The 18084-nt window shown below is 36.4% G+C and overlaps 1 protein-coding gene across 15 annotated transcripts in view; it reads right to left on the reverse strand.

Annotated features, from left to right (window-relative positions):
* The window catches only part of mdfic (MyoD family inhibitor domain containing), a 348344-nt gene that overhangs the window by 175627 nt on the left and 154633 nt on the right, over positions 1-18084 (reverse strand). For 8 of the 15 annotated variants that reach the window (XM_073945434.1, XM_073945435.1, XM_073945436.1 and 5 more), the window contains 2 exons: positions 6335-6579; positions 4470-4557 (listed from right to left, as the gene is read on the reverse strand). The gene's annotated coding sequence lies outside the window, so the exon portion shown is untranslated. The remainder of the gene's footprint in view (positions 1-4469; positions 4558-6334; positions 6580-18084) is intronic. The other 7 variants (XM_073945437.1, XM_073945438.1, XM_073945428.1 and 4 more) reach the window with 1 other exon arrangement.

Here is an 18084-nt window from a genome sequence, read left to right on the forward strand (position 1 = left end):
CACTCTACTGGGGCATTAGGACTCACTGACCACAGGTTAAGTGCCCCCTGCTGGCCTCACTAACACCACTTCCAACAACAACCTAGTTTTGCCATGTGGTCTTCTATCTAGGTACTGACCAGGCACAGCCCTGCCTAGCTTCAGTGAGTAACTGTTCTTGTGCAGGGTGATATGGCTGTGGCATATTGTAAGTTTGTTTTATTTCATATGACAATTCAACAATACAATTTTTTAAATTAATAAATTTGTCAAGAAAATTGCCAAATGCTTAATTAAGCGCGCATATTTTCGTAATTTATTTGTATTTGTATTAGAATAAAATTAATTTGTTTGATTATTTCCTACCAATAAAAAAAATATATTAACAAACATTAAAAATTACAGACAAATATGTTCAAATGTAATTATAAGCAAAGTTTTATAAACTCATTTCAAGAGGAGCATGTGATATAATAGAGCATGGCGGGATTGTCATCCATAATCAGCAATAATCCAATCAGATTGATCCAAGCTTATGATAAATAGGCTGATTTTACCCTACTGCCTAATCTTCATTTTAGAAGAATCCCTCTTTCCACCCCATCTACTCCTTTTCCTCCCATTTCTAAGGGAAGTTCTCGAGATCTACCTTATCTCTGACCCCCTTTATATTAACCAGGCGGCAGCTTTTGGCTTGATTATTAGAGTTCTCTCGGGACAGTATGCCAAACTTGCTATTAATGCTAAACAATTAAAAGTGTGAACTCTTGAAGCTTATTTAATTACGGATGACGATTCTAAAAAAACACTGGATAAATGAATAAAGGCAATGTGGAGTTTGCATGTTCTCCCCGTGTTGGCATGGTTTTTTTCCGTGCGCTCCGGGTTCCCCCATAGTCCAAAGACATGCGCTATGGGTGAATTGAATAAGCTAAATTGTCCGAAGTGTATGAGTGTGTGTGATGTTTCCCAATAATGCGTTGCGCTGGAAGGGCATCCACTGTGTAAAACAAATGCCAGAATAGTTGGCGGTTTATTCCATTGAAATAGAGACTAAGGAAAATGAATCAATGAAAGGCAAAACTTGTCTGATAATGCTATGATTCTGTAAGTCAATACACTTTCATAGCAATACACATGCTTAGCACACTTCAAAGCTGTGCTTCTTAAACAAACTACAGAAGAAATGCTAGTGAGAAAAAAAAAAAGTTGAATAAGAGAAAACGTGATTCACGCCGGCCAGAAAATGAATAGAAATTGCACCTTAAAACAGCATTAACAACTTATGAGGCCCATTCATTAAGTGGCTGGGTGTTAATCCATCACTGCGAGAGAACCATGAAGGACGTCCTCTTACAGGCCCTGGCAGGAATAATCACACGTTCCTCAAATTAAAATTCAGAGGAGGCTCCATGTATCAGAGAGGCCATGAGATAATAAAGGCAAAGCAGGTAATAATAAATAGAATGAGAGTCATAAATACCCCAGCGAGCGCCAGTACAGACTCGTGTTTGACAGTATCGAGACGGCGGGTAAATACGTGCTGTTTATCCATTTGACCTGACACTTTCAATGAAAACGAGGAAGGAATGGGATGACGGGATGAAGAAAGACCGCCATCAAGACTGCTGAAGATTCAGTGTGACTATATATTGTACACACATTACACAGAAAAAGCATGCGTTCTGTGTATCATGATAGTTGACACATAAAAAAAGCCCACATCTGTGCAGGTACTCAACCTCGGGCAATCATATGGAGGTGATTTCTTCCTCCAGTGGAACACTGAATAAGGTTTTGTTTTAAGCTTAAACTGTTGTGATTAAACGAAATGTAATTAAATGGATACCAGCAGGTAAATAAACATACAGCCAAAGAAATTGTGTGGTTCCGGATAATACAAAAGAGAAAATTATTGACATTATAATTACTTTTAAAAGCGGCACAGTGGCTCAGTGGTTAGCATTGTTGCATCACAGCAAGAAAGTCACTGGTTTAAGTCCTATCTATGCCAGCTGGCATTTCTGTGTGAAGTTTGCATGTTCTTCCAGTGTTGGTGTGTGTTTCCTCTGGGTGCTCTGCTACAGTCCAAAGACATACACCAGGGGTGTCCAAAATCTGTTCTGGAGGGCCGCTGCCCTGCATAGGTGTCCGTGGAAGTTTCTAGTATATCTAGAAAGAGCTTGATTAGCTGGTTCAGGTGTGTTAACTGGGCTTGGATCTAAAATATGCAGGACGCCGGCCCTCCAGGACATATGGACACCCTTGACATATGCTACAAGTGCTACAAGTGTGTGTGTGTGTAAATGTGAGAGTGTATGGGTGTTTTCTAGTACTGGGTGAGCATCCACTGCGTAAACAAATGTAGCGTAAAAAAAAAAAATTGTTGGTGGTTCATTCCGCTGGGCGACCCCTGACATTTAGGGGCTAAGCCGAAGGAAAATGAGTGAATGAAAATATGAAATTAACCTTTAAGCCTTAGCCTTGACTGATGGTTTGGGAGTCATGTTTGATTCCGAAATGAATCATTTTTGAATCAATTCTTCTTAGAGAATCAAGTGAACCAGTTCACTGATCTGATTGAACTGTCTTAAACAGTTTACAGCACAGATTCACAAGCTATAAACTGAATCAAAATCACTTTCGGACAAGCCTGACAGTCAATCTGACTCGAAGTGAGCACATTTACTGGAGCGTACGCATTCGGTAGATGCTTTTATGCAAAACGAGTTACATTTCATTGAAGATTCACATTTCAGAATTAAAATTCATCAATACTAGTGCAAAAACTTTTCTGAGATGGCCAAATAAAGTGCATAACAATGCGCATTACTAAACAAAAACTGATCTAACAAACTGATAATTGTTTTGATATATTTACAGCAGAAACACGATCTTTACCTAATATTCTAAAGATTTTCTTTTCAACTGAAACAAAGACAGGGTGGGACAGACAAGCCTCTTCCCTTCTTAAAAAAGAGGTTGATCTCAAGAGTGTAGCAGTAGTGTGTTAAAGGGAGCAGGACATTTCAGATACTACAGAGCATTTGATTGGGCAGAAGATTTGATAAGAAACTGAATATGATGTAACAAGAATAAATGTTTTGCATGTATAAATCTTCTTAATGCAAATTTTGTCACCGTTTTTGTATCCCTAAGACTGATACTAACATCTAAAAAATGTGCTTTTAATTTCACAAGGACTTTAAGATAAGTTTATTTGCCCAGGGTAAGTCACATATTTGGATATCATGACGCTGCCCTCTTCAGACAGCCATAACAACCCATGTTAATCAAAATCGACCGAGCGGGACTTTTCACACACATGATGTGTCTTTCAAGATGTTATTGTCTTGAACTCAATGAATGACAATCACCATAGACCTTCCTTTCAAGCCTCACAGGTTAAGTAAAAATCAATAAACATATAATCACGGATCAGTGTGTTTCTAAGCTTCTTGTAAAACAGATTCTGATAGGTCAACATGTCATTCATCCCATGCTAAGTACAGTACTTGAGTCACTTTTTAGTCTTTTCACCCGCACTGTAAAAAATTTTGGATTCAACACAATTTTTTTTTGTGCTGGATCAACATGAAGGAATTAAGTAAACTTTGTAGATTTTACAAATTTAAGTTGATTGAACATACAAAAATCACAGTTGTCCAAAAAACCTCTCAAAAGTAGTGTTGTTTAAGTTTATTTTATATAAGTGCTGTAGTGTGATTAAGCAACAAACGTCATTTTTCTTAGTGCACTAAAGACAATCTTTTACAACGTCATCGTGTTCGCTATAGTCTCAGGACCCAGTCACCATTTAAACCATTTATAAATGATGAAGCACAGTCAGAATCATAATCTGAGATCAGGCATATAAACATTACAATAATGACTGTCAAAAGCATTACAGCACACTGTGAGTATATTAGAGCTTTTTGTTGTCCATGTTATGGCATCTGATAGAGAGGCAGGACTCAGAAAGTGACAAGTGATGTCAAACCTAACAAGTGGATTTTTAGGTCTTGCACAAGTTGCCTAACCTCACTGCTTAATCGTTCACAGTTGGAGTCATCTGTGAAAGACCAGAAGTCATGTCTGCAGAGGTTCTGCTACTGAAAACTGACCTCTGCAATCTGGGCTCTCAGCAGGGTGTTTCAGTAACACGGATGAGCCGTGAAAGAGACTTGCTGAGACCCTGTGTGTGTGTGTGCGTGTGGTGACAGAGTCTCCCTGGGCATCTTGGGTCACTAATAAGGAGATGTTTATGCAGAGTGTGTCAGAATCTCTGTCTCTTTCCCCTCTTTTCCTTCCCTTCTCTGTTTTCAATTATTTACATTTTTTTTTTTTTTTTTTTTTACCAAGGAGAGAGGAAGAGCGGGGGGGAAATATGAAGAAATAAGTAGTCAAGCTTTTGGACGTTTCTGGATGCCGTGCTGCACTTTTCTCAGAAACATCATGCATATTTAAAGTTAATAAAGCCTATTCCTTACCTTTTATCCAGACTTTTTAATGTTGGGAGAGCAGGGAACATCAGAGTGCTGCTGGATGTGTCCTCAGGTTCAGTATGATGGAGCAGACCTCGAAACACACACACACACACACACATACCATCATTACACTAATGACATAAAAACAGCACCAAATAATAAAGCGCTGCTTTTCAGAGTGGACCGGGGTGATAATAGGCATCATGTTTTAGCTTTGGTGTCTGTTAAGTTTTGTGGAGCTTTTAGGTTTTCATGCAGTATTTATGAAAGCGCAGATTGACAGAGAAGCAAAACATGAGCAACTTGTTAATGCTCTAACTTGAAGATCAGAGCTGTGGCACAACATATTTTTGTCACTCTCTTCAATCTAAAAAAGCATAACAATTAAAATAAAGACTTAGATCCATTCGTAAAAGAAAAAGTAATGGGATGGACATAAAATATTTAAAGCCAGTGTACATAATTATAACTTAACATACGAAACGAAACAAAATAAAACAAAACAAAAAATGAAACAAGCAAATCGAAATAAAAAACAAAACAAAAAACAAAAAAAATTAAAAAAGCAAAACGAAAACAAAACTAAACTAAACAAAACAAAAAAATGAAACAAGCAAAACGAAACGAAATAAAACAAAGCAAAAATAAAACAAAGAAAAACAAAAAGTAACAAAACGAAACAATATAAAACAAAAACAAAACAAAAAAATCAACAAAGCAAAACAATCAAAGCAAAACAAAGAAAAACACAACAAATCAATTTTTGTTTAAAATAAAATCTAAATAAAGATTGATTTACACTTTCGTCTGACGCTGCATGACAGACCTCTGTTGAGTGTGTGCGTACCTTGTGAAACGGATGAGACTTTTATACTTGACGCTTTCACTGTTGAGATATTTCTTAAAGTAGCAGGGTGCGGTCAAAAGAAATTGATTGCAAAATCAGATGAATAAACATTAAAGGAGGAAGTTTCCGGAAACAACATTTAAGTTTTTTTTTTACAAATTATTTTTATTATTTTAATGATCATAAAGATTTTTATAAACATTCATTCATTTTTATAAACATTCAAGGTTTTTTTTTTAATCAAACTTTGGTGCATCACTTGCTTTTGTTCATATCTTGAACAGTTTTACTTATTAAAGATTATTAAAACTTTAATGACAACAGAACATGATTTGTCTTCTGGAAAAAGTCTTATTTATTTCATTTCAGTTAGAATAAAAGCAGTTTTTCATTTTTTTAAAAAACATTTTAGGGTCAAAATTATTAGCCCCTTTAAGCTATAAATTTTTTCGATAGTCTACACTACCACCACCTGAGTCTCCACTTTTACCGGGGCCTTTCTTTTTTGGCTTTAACAAACTTTTATCCCTCAGGATTTTCTAAAACTTTCCTTTACCATGGCTATTGCAATTTCTAGCCAGAAATTATTGGTCATCTGGTTATCCCTATGATTACGCATAGATGGATCATAAAGATGTCTGTACAGGCGTACCAAAATCTCTTCAAAGTGACTCATATTCAACCTAAATGAAACAAGGCGCTGGATGAACTTTTTGCTTGAGTATCAAAACATTTTGTGTGCTCCATCAGCCAAAATCTTGTTGTGCGCACCCTAAGCAAACCTCCACAAGCACCACGATGATGCCACATGCACATTCACTCTGTGCACTTAAGCGAACGCATCAAGTATAAATCAGTCTTAAAAATTTTCTTCAAAATAGAATAATAAATTTAGAGTACTGTTTCTGCTAAGGAACTATTAAAAGCTTTAGAATTATAATATTAACAATTTTAGGGGCCCAAATATGTTTTCAAATGTGACAGTCCGATAATAGCATTGTTGTGTATGACTTGTGTTCACCTTTTGTGTTTGTCAGGTACAGTGGTAGGGAGTTTGACTGAGTTGGTCATAAATCAGGGCCGGCGTGGCTGGATTCCGACAGGCTGCTGTGGCTTTATCTGCTGAACAGCTTTCATCCTCTCCAGTCCGTTTATGCATATCCGCTGGATATCCCACCTCCAGAGCGTCCAAAGCTCGGGCTCAAGGCCTCTCCAAACCCACGGTCCTCCCAGAGATCCCTTCCCTTCCATGCTTAATTGATTCTGCTGGGGTGTCAAAAAAAAGAGAGATATATATCTCATCATTTATTCAGGAAAGCTTTGATATGGGTGATATTTAAAAAGGGTTAATATATATATAAGGCTTAACCTCGTGGGTGGCTTTAAAATTTCATGAACAACTATCTGAAATATAAAAAAGAAATAGTTTGCAATTTTTCAAAAATGTCGTTTTTTGAGAAGCGCAACTTGATCGTGAACTGACTCACAAGTTACAGTGTGAATGCAGAGTACTGCAGTTAAAAAGTGCTTTAGAAGGGCAAAAAAAAAAGTTTTAAGTCAGTATGTTACCCATTCTGCTTTATTGCGACATTTCCTGAAGGAACAGAATAGGGCATTTTATCCAGCAGGAAATGACTGAATCTACACATCTGTACATCAACTCACGCATATACTGTTATCCATTAACTATCTACACTGTATAATGTTTCCAACCCATTATCCATTTATTAAAAGTACCTACTGCATGTATATAACAATCCACCTCTCAATTTCCCATATATCTAGCTGTACATCTACAGTATCTATTCATCCATTTAAAAATTTACCTATGTATCCACCAAATCATTCTTCATCCCACATTAATCCATCCACCCATCCATCCATCCATCCATCCATCCATCCATCCATCCATCCATCCATCCATACATCCATACATCCATCCTCCATCCATCCATGCTGTATATTTACTCATTTATCCTTTTACCTATTAATCAATTAATCTACTCATCCAACCTTTTATCCATCCATTCATCCATTAACCCACGCATTTACCATATATTTATCTACCCATTTATTCATTCATTCATTTACCTATATCGATCTATTAATCTACTCATTCAACCTTTTATCCACATATTCATCATCCATCCATCCATTCATCGAACATCCATCCATCCATTTACTATATATTTATCCACCATTCATTCATTTACCTATCAATCCATTAATCTACTCATCCAACTTTTTATCCATCTATCCGTCATCCAGCTATCCATTATCTATCTATCTATCTATCTATCTATCTATCTATCTATCTATCTATCTATCTATCTATCTATCTATCTATCTATCTATCTATCTATCTATCTATCTATCTATCTATCTGTCTATCTGTCTATCTGTCTATCTATCTATCTATCTATCTATCATTTATATACGAATCAATGCAATAATCTACTCATCCAACCTTTTATCCATATATCCACCATCCATCCATCCCTCCATTTACCAAATATATATCTATCATTCATCCATATAACTATCCAATAATCTACTCATCCAACCTTATCCACCCATCCATCCATCCATCCATCCATCCATCCATCCATCCATCCATCCATCCATCCATCCATCCACCTACTCATTTAACATATATCTATCTACCCATTCACCAATATACCTATCAATAGATTCATCTACTCATCCAACCTTTTATCCATCCATTCATCCATCCATCCACCCCCACATTTACCCTATATTTATCTACCTAATTATTCATATATGTATCAAACCATTACTCATTCAAACTTGTATCAACCCATCCATCTATACATCCATTTACCATATATCCACCCAATAATTCATATAACTATCAATCCATTAATCTACTCATGCAACTTTTTATCCACCAATCCAACCATCCCCCCATCTACTTTATATATCGCATTTCTATCCATTCATTCATATACTTATCAATCCATTTATCTACTCATCCAACCTTTGATACATCCATCCCCGCAGCCCATCTATTGTATCTACCCACCCATCTACACATCTATCTAGCAACTTATCTATCTACCAATCAACCATCGACAGTATCCATCCATTCATCCACCCGCCCAAGCTCCCATCTATTAATCTTTTTATTTCTCCATCTAAACACCAGCAGAGGTAATCTTTTTAGTTCTTGGTCTCAACCACCATTGATTTCAGATCTCAGACTCTCCGTTCGGCCTTCAGTGTCCTGACGTAACGTGCCTGTAATCACGAGCACAGAAAGGGGAAAAGGAGATCGGAGGAAGGTGGAAGCGCAGGGACAGCCTCGGCCCGAGATGCTGTGGAGAGCGAATGGGGAAAGGCAGCAGGCTTCAGCCCCCAGCATATTCATAAATCAGCTCTTTCAGGAGCTGTCAGCCACTCCATAATGAGGGTTATTATTCAGCTCGGGTGTCAAAGTTACTATCAAAGGACCGTCTCTGGAAGGCCCTCTCACTCTGCTCCTTGTTAAATAAACAGCGGCGTACACAAAATGGCAAACAAGACGTGGGTCAACCTGATACAGAGCGGGGCCACGCGGGCCTCTGGAGTAATTTACCCTCCGGGAATAGACGACTGGGGAGATGGATGATATCGGGCCTTTCAGAAAGATTAATGGAGAAAGAGGACAACAAAAAAGACGAAGTGGACGGAGATGTTGGATAGGTAGATGGAGGATAAGAAAAGATGTAATCACATCTCTCCAAGCTGAAATGTTCAGTACATTTGGACCCTAAGATTTACCCCAATTATCTATTTGCGCATTTCAATGAAGCAATCCATCTTCAATTTGCATATGATGGAGGTATATCTCTCAAACATGAAGGTATTAACAATATTGCTCTTCAGTACACTTGAACTCTAATATTTACCCCAATTACTGTGCATGTTAACACATTTACACAATGCAACTAGCTAGAAATTCGTAATAGAACCATAAAACCGACTGCTTGCCTATACTACGCCATAAAATAAAGTTAAACGAATAAGCTATCAAAATTGCCGAGCTTCTACAACTGACAGCAAAATTCCCCACATCACTTGACCTCTCATTGATAACAGTCTAATATTAACCCTCTAAGAATATATGCTTTAAAAAATTCATTCTCTTTATTACTTTGTTAATATCAGACAGTGGCCTCGGAGCTGAGGGTAGTATTAATTTTGAATACTTGAAGGGGGCAGAGGAGACGAGGGGGCGAGAACTGAGCTGTATGGCAAATGAAAGGGCTAATCTCTGTTTAACATTAACAAGAGCTCCACACATCCAGAGAGGAGCAAGATTATAGCTCTCAACGTGGGACTCGCGGGTTATGGCTGCACTGAAATACTTGACTGAATATTAAAAACTGAAGTGCGTTGATGCACAGTGGGTTACGGGAGTAACTTATTATAACATACGTTTTATAATAACATTACCATTATTAAATATAAGAAATATTTCATTATGATCAGTCATATTTTTCATAATGATGACTAAATAGTTTAATTATCTAGTGCTAGTTGACCAAATTGATAAGAGTTTAGCACGACAACCGTACAATATATTAAATGTACACTTTATTAAATAATATTAAGTGATAATATAATATAATATAATATAATATAATATAACATAATATAATATAATATAATGTAATATAATATAATATAAAGTGATAATATAACATAATAAAATATGTTATAATATAACATAATATAATATAACATAACATAATATAATATAATACAATATAATATTATATAATATAATAAAATGTAATTTAATATAATATAATATAATATAATATAATATAATATAATATAACATAATAAAATAAAATAACATATAATATAATATAATGTAATATAATATATATAATATAAATAAATAAATAAATAAATAAATAAATAAATAAATAAATAAATAAATAAATAAATAAATAAATAAATAAATAAATAAATGAATGAATGAATGAATGAATGAATAAATAAATAACTTACTATTAAAATGAGGTTAATATAATATTTTGTCTGTTCTGAAACTAGAAATTAACTTAAAAACTTTACTTAAGAACTTAAAAACTGCTTAAAATATTAAATAAAAAAGCAAGAGGGTGAAACAAACCATTCTTTATGCACCGAGACAGGCTTTATGATATGATTATATTTAGTTGACTTCTTGGGTGGTGAAATCAATTAGATGCCACATTGAGTAAATGAGAGGAAATCGCTGATAGTTGCAGGCCATTCCTCAAATTGTCATAATTACCACAGCCAGAGGGGTCACCACCAATGAGTCTGTTCAAGGACAAAAAAAAAGAGGGAGCAATTTCCCCAGAAGGAAGAGGAAGAGCTTTTTGTGTGCAAAGACGAGAGCAACTCTAAACAGCGAGTCGTCGTCGACGCGGGCATTGATTTTCATCTCACCTACCTGAAGGCAACAGATTAATCTTTTACATCTGTGAGTTTTAGACAGGCCTTCACGCTGTGCGAAAAATCACCAACGTACCCCGATACCAATTAATGATATTGTCATTTCAGTGGCGGGACACTGTGTGTTTGTCAAAGTATCTCTGCCATGGTAATTTGCTCCATCTGTTCTGGTACTAGTGAAGAAAGCTGAAGTATGCGATGCGTTTAAGCTCGATAATGTGTCATGTGACTGGTGGGCCCGTGTCTGGTGGACATGAAGAGAACATATGTTGTCTTCCAGCCCGCGGGCTGACATTGAAGATGAGAAAAGACAGTACTTCAAGGCAAATGCCGTCCCTGAAGAAAGCCTGCCAGAACCTATATGGCTCAGTGTATTGACAAATCTCTTGTGGACGCCGCAGACATGGAGGTTTACGCCACTAGTCCCTTTCAGTCCCCATTGCTGTGATGAGAAGGACTGAAGTCTTCAAAACAGGACCGTCCCAGGGTGACTTCGGGGAGAGGCAAGATGACACGCTGAATGACACTATGTGGGGCCAAAGGTAAAGCAGGTTTAAACTGAATTAAGCAACAAAAGATTGCATAACCTTCACTATATCTAAATTTAATCCTGTTTAACTTGTTTATTACGCACTAGCGGTTTAATTGCAGTGCTGAGGTGAGACTTTGGCCTGAAAGATGGATGGTACAGAGATAGACTCCTGCCATTTGAGACTGCAAAATAGACCAGAACCACAGATGATGAATGACGACTCAGAACCTTCACTTTTCCCATAGGAAACCATCTTGTAGAAAAGATGACAACCAACCTTTACAGCTTCCTAACGCCTCATCTAGACTGACTCCAAAAAATCTTCCAAAAGGGGGCTTTTACAATGATGCAATTGAAGAAACATTTTAGATTCCCCAAAGAACCTTTCAGTGAACAGTTCTTAAAGGACCATTGCTTTTTTTCTGTGGTGTGTTCATATACAGATTTTAATTTGTTCTTTTTAAACCAACCCAAAAGAAAAAATATACATTACAGAAGCTAAAGATTGAGGATCCAAACTATTTTATGGACACATTTTAGATGTCTTTGGTAAAATTTTCAATGATAGTTTGTCATAGTAGAGTTTGTTTGGAAGCCAACAGAGTAAATTATACCAATTTATCGGTTATATCAGCTATAAGATTTCAGTGTGAGCCTACATTTCCACATTGATGCATCTCTAGGTGGTTTTAATCAAACACAACATGTAATTAGGCTCTGAAAAATTAATATCAACATTTTAATTAATAGGCCTGTTTATCGGTTATCGGCTTACAAATATAGACTTATCGGTTTCTGGTATTAGCCAAATGTTCTATGCTGGTGCATTCCTAGTTTGTTTCAACTAAACAAAACCTGTAACCAAGCTTTGTAAAATTAATATAAAAATTTCATTTATAGGCCTATTTACCGGTTATCGGCTTGCAATTACAGACTTATCAGTTATCATATTAATCAACATTTTCATATTGGTGTATTCTTAGTTTGATTCCGAGTTATCAGATTCAGTGTCAGTGTCAAATTTCAGTGTCAGCCAAAATTTCCACATTGACAAAGTTCTAGTTTTTTTTTTATTCAAACAAAACCTACGATTAGGCTTTCAAAATTCATATAAAATTTCTCATTTATAGGCCTATTTATCGGTTTTTGCTTCCAAATATAGTTATCGGTTACTGGTTTTAGCCAAAATTTCCATATTGGTGCTTTCCTATTTTGTTTTGATCAAACAAATAATATAATCAAACTCTGAAAAATCCATATACAGTAGAAATTTAAATATATAGATCTTTTTATTGGTTATTAGCCTACAAATATAAACTTATTGGTTACCATATTAGCTTAAATTTACATATTTGTGCATTCCTATTGTGTTTTAATTGAACAAAACATGTAATCAGGCTCTGAATTTTTTTTTTTTTTCATTTAGAGGCCTATTTTTTTAGATTATTGGCTAGTTTGTTTTGATGTAACAAAACATATAATCAAGCTCAGGAAAATCCATATACAGTAGCAATTTAAATAAATAATCCTATTTATAGGTAATTAGCCTACAAATATACTGTAGGCTTTTTGGTTAACGTATTAGCCACAATTTTCATATTTGTGCATCTCTAGTCTGTTTTAATTGAAAAAAAAAAACTAGTAATCAGGCTCTGAAAATTCATATATATTTTTTTCACTCATAGGCTTATTTATCAGTTATCGGCTTCCAAATATAGATATATCGGTTATTAGCCAAATTTCCATATTAGTGCATTCATAGTTTGTTTTAATCAAGCAGATCATATAATCAAGCTCTGAAAAATCCATATACAGTAGAAATTTAAATAAATAAGCCTATTTATTTGTAATTAGCCTAAAAATATAGGCTTATCGGTAACCATCTTAGCCAAAATTACCATGTTGGTGCATGCCTAGCCTGTTTAAATTGAACAAAAGCTTTAATCAGGCTCTAAAAATTCATATAAATCTATTTATTTATAGGACTATTTATCGATTATTGGTCAAATATAAAGTTATCGGCTATTAAAATAAGGCAAAATTCTGCATATCGATGCATCTCTATTTTGTTTTACTTAAAACCAAACTTCAAAGCATCAACATACCTTTAGTGGGAAGAACATTTTATGATTTCAATAACTTTTTTCCCAATGTAAAAAACCTTCTTAACAATTAAAAGTCTCCATGAATGTTAAAGGCTCTTCAGGAAACCATAGATTTCAATAAAGAGTATTTACTTCCAGGAGTGTAGGTTAAACAGCAGAGCTTCTACACCGATCACTTTCATCAATACTTCAATGGTGGCACAAGATAAATCAACATTTAGTGTCAAAACATCTCAGCGGACAGGCAAGACGAAAGGGAAACTGAGTATCGGGGGAAGTAAGACAAAAAATACCAAGTGGCACGTCTGCAAATTAGCTTTGACTGCTCAACAAGGAGCGTGTGTTGACAAGGGAGAGAGCTGATATGATTTGCTGACTCCAGCAAAGGGGGGGAAAGAGAGACAAAACAAATCTAATCATCCCTTCCCATCAAGAGGAAATCGCTGCCTTCTTTCCACAAAGACCCCCCTGGCTTAAATCAATTTTTCTAACAAACTTGATTCTGAGGCGGTAACGGGGGGAATCAACAGTACCTTTCAATTTAATTCAGTGCCGCGCTCTGGGAGAGAGCAACTTTCATCCATCACCATCATATGCTGAGAGCACAGCTGTAACTCTAAACTAACACACACACACACACACACAGATACGCTCATACACAACACAAAAGCCGGCGGAGGGAAAGCCCCTGTAAATACAGCTCAACACATGGGTTTACATGCTCAAAGCAGTCAATTCTGGCAGGCTGCGCTGGGAATCACTGGCTTTTCCTTAAGACTTCAGACTTCTGAATCTCAGAACTTATTTATTTATTTTTCAAATTAATCATTTTAAAATAAATTAAAAGTGGTTGAGTGTTATTTAGTGAATCTTTAATGAAATATTAAAATAATTACAAGCTTGCAAATAAGACTAAAATAAAGACCCAATGTTTATTTCATTCATTCATCAAATTATATTAAGGGAATTATGTCAATAGTTACTGAATTAAAATATAACTGGCTAGAGATTTTGGAAAAGATGTTAAGACTGCCAGCTTTAGTCAGTTTTTATAACAGCATTTTGTAGGGCTTCTTTAAAATAATAACAAAACCTCTTCATTTATTATCACTCGGAACATGTTAGACCCAAAGTCTTCAATATACCAATAGTTGGGATTGAAATTTGAACTACAATGACTGTCAAAATACACTTAGATTTTAAGAAATTTGACCGTAGTCAAATTTCCTGGATAAGTTCTCTTCATTTTATATAGTTCTCTGAGGTCGGACATTAACAATTAAACAATTAAACTGGTTAACAATTAAAGAGCAATAGTAACTCAAAGTATTTATACATGCTCAGTTTAGATTGCAATTTTAAAGCAAGGCCCAATCCCAATACTACCCTGATTATTTTTACACCCTAGGGTGCAAATGCACAGTACAGTTATGATCTTATTGCCAAAATTATATCATTATTACATGATATTGTTGCATTTAGTGATTTCCAGAAGATAAATACCAAAAAATAATGCAACTGGAATAACTACAGCAGCCGCCACCGTTGATCTCATATGTAGCAAGAGATTGCGATGACATTTGATGATGTCTGCAGGTGCCTGCATGTGATAGGTTAAGTTCACAGTACTCATTAGGATTAGTTTTTGAACTTAAATGTGTTGTTGCAATCAGTTTCCTAAAAGGGTTTGAGTTTGAGTTACCTTAACCTATTGAATTTTACAATGTATATATGCCAAATGTGAAATGTTAGAAGCCTCTGTGAGTGTATGCTGCAAAGGAAATTTTCCTAGGGGGACAAATAAAGTTAACGGTCCCACTTCATATTAAGTGTCCTTAACTACAATGTACTTACATAAAAAAATAAATACAATCTACTTACTTTGTTCAAAAAGTATTTGAGAACACTAGATGTGCTCTTGAGTTGGGATAGGGGTTGGGTTAGGGACAGTTTTTGTGGTGTGGGTAGGTTTATGGGTGGGTCAAGATGTAGGGAATGGTCAGCAGTGTATTTACAAATGTAATTACAGAAGTTAATTACATACAGGTATTTAATCAAGCATAAGTACACAATAAATACATGTATTTACACAATAAGTACATTGTAACAAACTATTAAATCCTGTGTAAGTACATATTAGTTAAGGCCACTTAATATAAAGGGACCAAGTTAACTAACTAACTAACTAACTAACTAACTAACTAACTAACTAACTAACTAACTAACTAACATACATGGAAGTCAATGGCTATCGATTTCCAACATTCTTCAAAATATCTTCTTCTGTGTACAATAGAAGAAAGATAGACCTAATGGTTTGGAACCACTTGAGGACACAGCGAGTAAACATTAATTTATTTGTTTTCTTTTCGGCCTAATCCCTTTATTATTCTGGAGTCACCGCAGCGGAATGAACCACCAACTAATCCAGCATGTTTTACGAAGCGGATGCCCTTCCAGCTGCAACCCAACACTGGGAAACAACCATGAACTCTCATTCACACACATACACTACAAACAATTTAGCTGAACCAATTCACCCATAGTGCATGTCTTTGGACTTGTGGGGGAAACTAGAGCACTCGGAAGAAACCCACGCAAACATGGGGAGAACATGCAAATTCTACAAAGAAATGTCAACTGACCCTGCCAAGGCTCGAACCAGCGACCTTCTTGCTATGAGGCAATCGTGCCACCGTGACATCCCAGTGAGTAAACAGTGAGTAAATATTTGACATTCGGATGAACTATCCCTTTAAGCCAGCACTGCTAGCGGTGCCGTTGAGAAAGCACTAAATTCTATCTTTGCGTGGCCGTAAGCATCGGCATTCACACACTCACAAAGAGTGCGTCTCAGGCCGGAGACTGGCAGGTGAACATGCCTGAGCAGAAGAAGATGATTTGCAGGAGGAAGCGAAGAGACCCTTCTGAATCGTTTCCCTTCCAACTCGACTCTGGCCACATCCTCCCCTCCCTCCACCACTTCCTGTCATTAAGCCTCTCACCGCCTGTCCCTAAAATAATCCCAGCAGTTTTTTGTCAATCCGCTAATAATTCAATTTAGCAGGCCCGGCACAGAGCTCCGCCATTAGTTTTGAGGACGTGATTTAAGATTGATGACTTGTGCCCCTTGGGAGTCTGTTTCATGAGGTGCTGGGGGCGCCGCGGCCGAGGTGCGGAGGGAGAACAGGCATGGGAGTCGAGCGAATTAAACTTTGGAATTGATTTTCTTAAAATTTGAGTTGACTAATGTGACAAGTCGCAGCTGTGAACGGCGGAGCGCCGGGTTAAAAAACCCGCGGCCTGTCTCCTCCAGGCTTCTCACAGTGACACGGCAGCGAGAGAAAGAGAGGGAGAAAATGTGTGTTAGGAGGCCTCACACACACACACAAACACATGCTGCCGCTCAGTCGTCAACCTGCTGTCACCGACACAAATTACAGCCAAGAGAGATAGAGAGAGAGATAGAGAGAGAGAAAGAAAGCAAAGAAGAGAGACAGACCTCACATCACCACAGCCTCAGAGTTGCAGGTACTGCAGGTAGTGCTGACAAGGGACAGGTCACTGCTGTGACATTGTTGAATAATTCAAGAAAAGAAAGACGGAGCGAGCGGGGAAAGAGAGAGAGAGAGAGAGAGAGAGAAGGAGTAGATAAGTCAATGACAAAAAGTATAGAACATGTATGGTTGGATACTCTCGGCTTGTCGTAACACTCTGCTGTGCCATCAAAAGCAACATATTGCAGTGTCTACAAGTTACATCACCGCGATACAATACTGCTGGTCTGGGAAGGCCACATTTGCTCTTATTTGCATCCACCTGCGCTCCTGTGAGCAACTCACAGGCCTCATGGACATTCTCAAACTAAAGTTGACCCTTAAAGGTAGGCTCTTAAAAATTTATCCACTACCTTTATTTCAAGCAAGTCTGATAATTTATAGAATAAAATAAGTATTCTAGTGTCTACTCATTAATAATAATAATAATAATAATAATAATAATAATAATAATAATAATAATAATTCCCAGTGATGAGTTGAGGCTGGAAGGGCATACGCTGTGTAAAACATCAAATGAATGAATGAATGAATGAGTTGGCGGTTCATTCCACTGTGGAGATCCCTGATTTATAAAGTGACTAAGCTGAAAAGAAAATGAATGAATGAACAAATATATACACATTTATAAGGCGACAAAGTGGCTCAGTGGTTAGCACTGTCACCTCACAGCAAGAAGGTCGCTGGTTCTCCCAGTGTTTGGCATGGGTTTCCTCAGGGTGCTCTGAGTTCTAAACTCCTTTAAAACAAGTAGAATTAACTTTCAATATATTTTGAGTTAACTACTGTCATTTGATCTGATAAAGTTGAGTTTTACAGTGTATAAATCTATTTAATTACTCTCAACTAAGCATCCACGTTAGGTTGTTTACTGTAGGTGGATCTTTTGCACAACTTTTTTTTTTTTGTTTCTCTTGGGAAATCCACCACTCACAACTTTATTTTGTTTATTATGCTTATGTAGTTGTTTTCCCCAATACTTGGGGCATAATACCCAACAAACTACCTTATTTTACTTGTCTTGCCCAATATTTTTTGTTTAAACAAACTATCACAAATACATCTAATCTAGGGCTGGGCGATTTGGCCTAAAATTAAAGTCTCGATTAATTGAACATTTTACTCG

Source organism: Danio rerio, chromosome 4 (assembly GCF_049306965.1).
Source record: "Danio rerio strain Tuebingen ecotype United States chromosome 4, GRCz12tu, whole genome shotgun sequence".
NCBI lineage: Eukaryota > Metazoa > Chordata > Actinopteri > Cypriniformes > Danionidae > Danio > Danio rerio.